The sequence below is a fragment of the Echeneis naucrates genome, chromosome 12 (genome assembly GCF_900963305.1).
Source record: "Echeneis naucrates chromosome 12, fEcheNa1.1, whole genome shotgun sequence".
NCBI classification, from domain to species: domain Eukaryota; kingdom Metazoa; phylum Chordata; class Actinopteri; order Carangiformes; family Echeneidae; genus Echeneis; species Echeneis naucrates.
The window spans coordinates 10,816,151-10,822,664 of NC_042522.1; positions in this window are offsets into that span (position 1 = coordinate 10,816,151).

The window sequence follows — 6,514 nt, forward strand, 5'->3', positions numbered from 1 at the left end:
CAAAGAATCGTTAGTATCTGGAAAGCATGAGTCACAAATTTTACACTTAAAAGCTAGCACATCTTTTTAGTATTCAGTTTCCTCTAATTTGCAAGGGCTATACCATGCATGCATGCAAGCCCTCCCAAGTTTTAAAGGAGCACAGACAGCTCAAACGAATACAAGTCAGAAAACGTCCACGACCAAAATGTTCATGTTTCAATAGCTAGTTTATACACGATTCCTACAATGAACTTGAAATGCATACTGGTGACATAGCTTTCACCAACCCAGAATAGGTGTATGCTTCACTGATTTTTTTTTGAATAAAAAATACATTGAGTGTAGCATAAAACTCTTTAACTGTCTACATCAACTTGGGTTGGGGAGGGAATTAAGTTGTTAGGTAAAGTCTCAAATAAAACTAAGTTGGATTTAATAATAATTGTACTTCTCAGAACAATTTGCTCTTTATCTTTTATTCTAAAAAAAAGTTGTTGAAATATACAGTTTGTTTGTTTGTTTGTTTTTACATATTTTTTAACCACGTGATCTCTCAGTCAAATCTTAATTTATTTTAAAGATAATAAAAATAAACTTAATGAACATATGTACATTTCACACAAAGATTCATCTTAGAGTTTTACTGATGAATTTTGATTTAGTCAAATAAAATACTCAGGGTGATGATATTCAGAAATGTTTGAAAGTACATATACCTGCTTACCTACATTATTATATATATGTATATTATATACATATATTCTGTCACATTTACAGGGTCCTAGGATTTTTAGAGTGCCTATTTTGCATGCATAATCAGCCAATCATTCCCCAGAGATTTTTGTAAACAAATATTGTGATTTTTTCATATAGGCCAAATGGACCGATGCCCCACTAGCACCCCAGGCTGCTCCCATCAGTGTAAAAGAGTTGGATGAGGCATGTGGCATGCAATTTTTATCAGCTTCGTTGGCAGTGTGGTTCCAGAGATAGCAACATAGTTTTGTTGCTTCCATACTTTGGTCCAGACTAAAATATTTCCACAGCAACTTGATAATTTCCATGACATTTTGTACAGCCAAGGCCACAATTCATGTTCTCCAGAGGATGAGGTCTACCAACTTTGGTAATGTCCTGATGAGTTCTCTTGCACCATCATGTGGCGACATGGTGGATTTATTGTGAAATGGTCACAAACTATGAGATGAATTTTCTGAATCCAACCTATATTTATAACAATTTCATGACAAAGAGTTTACTAATCAGATAATGAAGGCGTGGTGAAAGATGCGTCCAAAATATTTGGATTCATCTTTCAGGAGTCATCAATGACTACAGAACAATTCAGCCACATCTATTTGGTATTAAGATAAATGTTTGTGGCTTAGAGCTGGTTGTGGAAAAAAATCGATTTAAGAGCGACATGGGATAGAATCAATTAAATGATTTTTTAATTATCTACTGAATGGTTTGTAAAGGTCTGAAAAATTAACCAACATTTGGGTGTGTGTACTTTGACTAATGAATACATAATTTCACATGAACGCAGAAAGATTTGTCTTTTGCCAATTTGAGAACTTTTAAAACAAGACAATACTAATACATATTTAGACTTTTACACATCTCCATACACATAGCATATCAACTTAAATCATCACAGGTTTTAGAACTCTTCTTCAAATCATAGTGCAAACTCTGTTGGTGCCAGTTTATTGAAGATTTTATTTCTGCCCTGATAAGAAGTGTAAAGATGGCTATTTGCCAACAATCTCTTTTTCTGTCTCATTTCAGTATGACAACAAGAAAGAAAAATACACCTTATCCTGATTAAGTGTAAACCATGAAGAAAAATTGCAGGAAGGCCTTGTTTTTCCCTGTTACTTTTTATCCCAATTAAATATGTGTATTGATCTGAGAGAAGTTTTACACACTCATTTAAAGTCAGTGGAATGATTAATTGTGCTCGACAATTGAAAACTTTCCAATTAGGGTTTAGCTGATGCCAGACGAGATAGTATCTTTTCTGTGGATAAAGATGGCTTTAGGGTTTAGAGAGGGGTCACTGGGATTCCCTCCAACCACAGAGTGTGGGGATTACAAAAGTCTGCAAAGAGCTGCTTTTCTTACAGATTATGTATAATCTGTTTTTAGTTGCAGAGCCTCATATGCACAAGATACAGGAGCAGCACTAAACAAAAGCCTAATTAATTCAAGGACAATGTTTTTTTGCAGCATCCAACCTCTCTCAGATACCTCGTGACACAAACTAGTGTTACCTCGAAGCCAATTATACCCCAGACTTTAGAGAAAAAAATTTGATGATCAATTCCTGATATAAAATTGAGCAAAACTTGGTGCAAATCAGTTAATTTTTCTTTTTTTTAGAAATATATATATATATATATAATTCAGCTGACAGTAAAACAAACAAACAAGGGTGAAACCATAAACTCCTTGATAAATTTAATTTGTCATTTTAGACTTGTCAATTATTACAAGATGATGTTGACAGGAATGTGTTACCTGTTAACACGTACTCAGCGCTCAAGGCATCCAGCCAATGAACAGCTAAATGTTCTTTGCTTTTGAATCGGACACTTTGCAATAACAAGCGCCATGATACTCACAGCAAAAGCAGAAATTGTGCAGTTTAGTTCATTTGACATTCTTCTTCCTGTGGAACAACAGTGACTGAGACTAACACCGGTCTCCATATATGTGACAAATGTTTAAACTTTTAAAATTACAACCTTACAAAAAGAGAACTCCATAAAGGAGCATTGTAAAATGTTTATAAACCAAGTGTTAGTGCCTGACATGTATAGCTTCAAGTGGCTGGCATTGATTTGAAAAATACAATTTATTGTACAATGTCTGATATTGATGTCAGCTACACAGAAAGGTGTGTAAATAAAAAAGCTATTTTAAAATATAGACGAGAGTATAATAGTTTAATTGTTGTGGTAAGTGCATTACGATAATCAAAGGGGTGCAGCTGCTTTAAAGCAAATATCCAAGCAAGCTGAAGTTGTCTGATATCCTATTGAATTTGGTACAATTTATTGCACCTGGTGTTACAATTTAATAGAAGACATTATCTCATTTTGAGATAAAGTTTAAAATGCCATATTTATGTTTCTCGAAGTTAAACATTGGATTATTATCTCCATAAATCCCTTTTGTGCTCAAAACAAAAACGTATTCAAGTAGCCCACATCAATAGCGTTGCACGTGGAAGCGTCCACTAGATGTCAGTGTTTACTTTAAGGAAGGTATTTGATGCTGATGCTATGCACAGTGAAAGACCAGGGTTATTTATGAGAAGGAAATAAGTCATATAAAAGGAGTATATACTGCATTAAATGCACTGAACATTTCAGATTTTTTCATTCAGGCATTTCTTGCCATATAACCATATTATCAATATCGTAAAAAATGTCCACTTGGTGCAATAATTGATTCCACGCCATAATGTACACATCACATCAACAATTCATAAACCAGGGCAATCACAAAAGTGATATAGGCTTTCTCTCCACCATCTTGGGTTGAAGAATAGAGCTGACTATAACAGGTTGACGGATATCAGATGTTGCACATCAGGCAGACTCAGCTCGGCTAAATGCTTCATTTCTCTGGCTGATTTAAAGCACCTGATTACACTTCGAACCTGATTAAATGGGGCGACTGAGTACACTGTCAGCATTGTTGCAGATCTGCAAAGAGCTCCATCCTCCAGGTCATGTGGTTGTGAGAAGGGAAAAACCTTTGTGAACAGTTTCTGCTTTGAAAGATAGTGAGCTGTATAAATTACTCTTTAGTATAAATCAAATCTATACGTTAATCTTTTCATTTTTATTAGTCAAGACTGTCCCCTTCAAACACCAACCTGAGGGGAAAAGAGGACATTTGGATTAGTTATTCCCTCACAGTGACCCTACTCAGCATGTCTTACTTGACTGACAGAAATGTAGGCATAAGGCAGAAATCAACATACTCCATTGTGTGCATTTTTCATTAACTCTTCAAAAAGCTGACATTTAATGATGCATTTGTGCCATAAGATCAGCAGGTGTTTCAAAACATGCCTCCCACTCAGGCAGATATTATCTCTGGCAGTGGACCACAATAGCAAAACACTAGCGACACAGATCTCACGCTTCGCTGTCATGGACACCGCCGACTAGAGCAGAAGTGCCTTTCAGAGCTACTTTCTGGTCTGTGCACTACTCTCAGTTTCTGCACAGTGGCTGCTCTTCTCCATTCACATGGGAAGGGAATGGATAAGTGGTATCAGAAATTTATATTTAACAAATAGAGAAAGAGACATATGTCAGAATTTGCAGCTGACAGTTTAAACAGGAACTGTGCAGCTTCATTTCCCCTTCCTCTCAAGCAGAGTCAGTGGGTGAATGCCTGTTTGAAGCTCTCCCCCTGGGCTCCAGGGTTCTGTGGGATCCGGGGGTGCTGACACTGTTAGCACGCCTGATATGAGAGCCTGATCAAAGCTGGCTCATTCTGCCTGACCGATTTCCACAGGATTAAGGATTAGGGAGACAGGAAGCTGGGAGAGGCACATAGACAATCTGGGAGAGACAAAAAGGGGATAGTGAGGGTTATGGAGAGGGAAAGGGATGATGAAATGTTGAAGGGGAAAAAGGGGTCATAATGCAGCGGCGATCTTACAGCTTGAGCTTTATGGGCTGGATCTTGCGGGCTCGTAGCCACTTCTTGTTACCAACCACTTTCTCCCAGAGGACCGGGCTGTGATGCAGCAAGTGCAAGTGTTAAGTGTGATATGTAGCTGAGAGACAAATCCTGCTGGACTTTAGTCATGAATTCAGTCCTAAAAATCAATGGCAACTATAGGAAACTTTATCATTTGTGACTAGGAGGTTGTTGTTGTTTTTTCTTTTCTTTTCTCAAAAACTCTAAAGATGTGTCAGCGTCTTATCATATGGAGCTTCACTGACACTGACTGTGTCCTGCTAAAATGGTCTTTTGAAATCTTTTGAAAAACGGTACCTGGTATTCAAGCATATCAAAGCATGCACCATAGTTAAGTTTGTACCACACATGGATAATTATTTCCTTTGTGTCTTGGACGGGTAGGCTGTCACATGTTTGACATTTTAAGTTTAAACATCAACAACAGCTTTTCAGTGGAAACACTGACCTTATGGCCAAGTCTATGCTACAGTGACGTTTTGTATGAACAGATGTTTTCTTTGCATGGTGTCTATGCAGCAATAAGGTCATTAAAATGGCGCTCTGCTGAGGTGTGATTGATATCGGAAGGGCTATTGCACTATGGGTTTCTGTAGGTTTTTGTGACAGTTTGCAGAGTGCACAGGAAAGTGAAAGTGAGAAATGACACATTTTGCCAGTATTAAATGGCGACCAAAGAGGAAGTTACAATGTGTTAAAAATGAAAAGTTGTTTAGAGTAACAACATTACATTGTGAGGGAGAAAGAATGGGGGCAATACAGCCACCTGCCTGCCAGGCCAGATTAAAAAACCCAGATGAAGGTCACAGAGAGGCAAAGTTGCTCACCCCCACCAGATGTGCACTTGCACTGGCCTATAGCCGATTAATTATCTCACAGTTCAAGACACCAGGCTTAGTGTCCAGGCAATTACATTACACCACACGCCCTGAGCAACCTGATCTGGATTTCTTTTTTCCTGCCGGACAGTGTGTGTTTATGTTTGAGCGTGTTAAGAGGAAGGGAGGAGTCTATTTACACACTGGTGGCATCCATAATGACAATGCAATAATTCACATCACGCAAAAGCAGGGCAATCGTTGCAAATCTGTGTTCATCCATTTGTTCTCTGTCGCTTCAGTCAAGAAAAAACACATTATTTTTTCAGTTTCTTTCTGTTCTGTTTTGGATTTTTTGTTGCCAGAGATTAACAAGAAGTGGAAGAAACACATGAAGAGAACCACCCATTCGCACCCCACGGCATGCTACCTCATTTGCTCAAGCCTCTATCAATTCTTGGTTATAGCCAATAGCAATAAAGGAAGTGGTCCGACTGTCACAGAAACAGTTGGCACGGAAACAGCACATTACACCATCGTCCAATCCCCCTCCCATTCCTTTGTCGTCATTCCTCCCCTCCCCTCCCTTCCCCTCCTCTTCTCGCTGGTCCCCTTCTCTTCTACCCTCTCTCTCTATCTTGTATGTTTTTTTAGTCATCAATGAAATCACAACCAATCCTGCTGCTGGCCTGTCAGGGCGCACATAATACCTCAAGAAACAGAGCCACTCACTGTCTGAGCTCCATTTTAGTCAGCAGGGCTCAGGTTCCTTAATAACCAATGTATATTTTATCACGATAGCATGAAATAAAGATACGCTGGATGTAACTACCCCATCAAAGCCTGTTTTCTCTCTCTCTCTCTCTCTCCCGCTCGCTCTCTGTTACTCTCATGATTTAATCCTGACCATTTCCCCCTTCCCTCTCTATCCCTGCTGACTCCTCCCTCCATCTCTGTCCTGCACTCCCTCTCTCTGCCTCTCTGTC